A 3,486-nucleotide genomic window follows, 5' to 3' on the forward strand; every position below is an offset into this window, starting at 1 on the left:
TGAGCTGACGTGTGACACTTTCATTGTCACACGTCGGCTCGAACTATGAGGCTGAGTGATTTTCACTCACCTCATAGTTCTGCTTTAATGTTCAAGTGCTGCCAAACCATGGTTTAAAGGTACAAAAGGTACTTTACTTTTCCTAAGAAACCGCAATGCATCACGATATTGTTTAAAGTATTGTTTACTGCATAAATGTGTGTTGGAGGCCTACAATAAAGGAATAGAAGTTCCCCCCAAAATACATACACAAAACACAAACTCCCCTGTAAAGGTCTGAAGTAGGCCTTAATGTTCAAGTGCAGCCAAACTATAGTTTAGGGGTACAAAAGGTTGTTGAGATACCATCATGTTATGTTATAAAAAGAAAGAGCTGTAAAAAAATCAGCAAAATATACTATGTAGCAAAACGTTTGTGGACACCTGACCATAAGAGGTGTTAAGGTGCCAACAGACATTAGAGAATGTTCACTTGATCTGTCAATTTACAGTTGCGTATATGTATTTAAACACATCCATGACTGTGAATGACCCTTCGTGGCAGAGCTGCTTGGTCAAAGTTTATTGTCCTGTATGTATTTTCTCAGACAAGCATCCGAGCGCTTCGCCCTCTTTCTGGTATAAGGATTAACACATTTTCTTTATTGCTCATTAAGTGAACCAGAACATACTGCTGCCTTCAGGACGAATTGGACACTGGAAAACTAAAAATGAATTGGCAAGACAGCTATAACCACTCCCAACATGCTGCAGTTTTTGCTGGTTTTCTAGGAGGATGTATATCTTTTCTCAACTCAGAAAAGCTTTTAGCTTACTTTGCAGCTAATCCTCAGCTCTGCCTTGGAGGCCTTACACGGACCCCAAAGAACGGAAGATTGCAGGGCTACCCTGGATTGTGCTTTTAGGAACTGGGCTATGCCGGTGGCACTATCAAGTGTTTGAGATGCTGTATTAGTTAGCCGCAGAGCGCTTTATTCAGGTAGAGAACCGTGACACTGCCTTTGGTGTGCCTAAGCTCTCTTGGCTCTTTAATAGTATGCCACATGGAGGTTGCCATTATGTCCCTTATCCGTCGCTCTCTATGGAAAGAGTCAATGTGCTGATAAATCATTGCGCCATACTACCTCTTAATGTTATGGTACTAGTCACTTTTGACATGGAACAGAAAGTGACTTTAACTAATGCAGTTTCAAGCCTGGACGTCAAGCCTGTCAAAACGTATTAAGTTCACTCCTTACTTCAACCTGTTCTTTATGCTGACACACTAAACTGGAAAAATCGTATTTTCTTCTCCCAAATGTTTGGATTATCATTCTCGGTTGATGGAGATTTTATCAAGCAGTTGTCTGTACCCATTGTGGATCTGGTGACATCTCACCCTAATATAACACTGACTGTACCTGCTGAGGATGCACAAGTGCTAAGCATACTACAGATAATCCTTAAACTCTTTAGCAGAATGGACTCTTAGCTTTTGACTAATGCCCCAGCTACAATCTTAACTGATCATTTAAGGAGCGCAAGCACTTGAAGCTTTGGTCTTCAGCTATACATTGCTGTTTGGATGACGTTATTTGTCTGATCACCCGTATGAGTCTGCTGTTAGTTAACATACGGTGGACTCCCTGGCTGAAGTGTTGGTCTGCGGAACAGCAATGCAAAAAATGCTAGCTCCGCCCAATCATTTTCTCTTTTTTTTCTTCTAATTTTTTTTACTGTTTTTCTATTCTGCTCGGTACCACAGAAGGTATCGAGCAGAATAGCCGTGCTATTCACTCACTGCTGTTCGGCATTCATAAGAATAGGCCAAACAGCAGCGAGTAGCCTGACGGAGGTTCGGCTCAGTCGATCCAGATGTTGGATCAGCTGAGTCAAACTCCTTCTGCACTTCGGGTCGGCTGAACATGCTGAGCATGTTTGGCGGACCCGAAGCCACCCGATGTACGGCTGATTTTAGTCGGTGTACGGTTGAAATCAGCCGTACAAGCCTGAAGTGAATACCCGAACAACGTTCGGCTCACTTCGGGTCGGTTATTCACTCGGCTACCTAAGGCAGCTTTGTGAATAACCCCCTAAATGTTTTCAAGGAAAAAAAAAGAAGCAAATTCAATTCTGTTTGATTTCCTGCCGATAGATATCCCATGACTTGAATGACTGCAAAACTTCAGACATACTTTCAACATTATGCTGTGCGTTAGTGTGTGTTGGCTTAATGAACTACATTCATTTTAAATGGGTTGCCAATGCACCATGTAGCAGAAACCATACTGGACCTTTTTTTTTTTGCTTACGCAGTGCAATGCAACAAATGTCAGGAGCATTGTGGTGCGCTGCAGTAAGGGTGTGTTCCCTGCTACTGTATTAGTCCATTGGAGCGTCTTTCAAAATGAAAAGCAAAGCACTGCACCTAGGTATGCAATATGGTTGAAGTGACATTAAAGTCAAAAGTCCCCCACCCCCCATGTTAATGTTAGCACTTATGTCCCACGGTGTCTGTGCGGGTGCACGCTGCTCCATAGACTTCCCTTGTGTCTCCCCTCGTCTCCCGGCCGAACATCTGAACTGCGCATGCGCCCACAGTGTTTTTGCGGCTGCCGGAGACTCTTCAGATGTTCGGACAGGAGCGCACGGTGAAGACACAGGTAATTTTAAACCTGTTTGAAAAGGTTTTTTTTTAAATATTTTTTTAATATATCTACTTCTTGCTAGCAATAGATACATGCAACAAACGTGAGGGTTTAATAACCCTTTAACAGTGTGTTTTACTGCCTGTTAAAGCGGTGTTTACATATGTGGGGCTCTAGCTTAGTCAATTTAGAATAGCCATATGCCTATTTTATGAACATAAAATCTCACCCTACCTGTCCGTGAAAGGAAGATTAAATGTTTTAGCTGCTGCAAAACTGCAATTAGACTGTATTAAAGTATGTTGGATTAGGGGACTTTTTGAGCAACTGATTGTGAATATCACTTCTTATATAAATATCAGAAACCTACAATAGGGTTCTAGGGTACTTCTTGTTACCTTATTTTCCAATGTAAATGGATAGAAGAACTCCACCTCTCAAGGAAACAAAAACGAGACTTGCACTGATTTTGCCAACCTACCTGGATAGATGTTCACATTATGCAAGCAAGTGGAAAAAAAAAAATCATACTACACAACATTAGTATTATTTATTTATTTTTGACTAATTAAATACAATTGATTTGGTATTCCCTAACTGTTTAGTTTTTGGTAGGAATGCATTAAAAATAATGGCCAAATATACTTTGTCACAAAAATTTTATGGAAGAAATTCTTCTGCTTAGTTGCAGGTTCATAAATAAGGATGGAGTGATCCATGGGAAATGGCTCCCAGAAGCAGTAGTGGGAAAATAATATCTCATCATCAAGGCACAAATTAACAACTTCAGCGTAGAGTAACCAGCTCCTCTGAAGAGGTGGGGTGAATGGCAACAGTGTTATCAAAGTCTTTTTTGGTT

This window comes from Nanorana parkeri, unplaced genomic scaffold (genome assembly GCF_000935625.1).
Source record: "Nanorana parkeri isolate BGI_ZX_2015 unplaced genomic scaffold, ASM93562v1 scaffold310, whole genome shotgun sequence".
NCBI lineage: Eukaryota > Metazoa > Chordata > Amphibia > Anura > Dicroglossidae > Nanorana > Nanorana parkeri.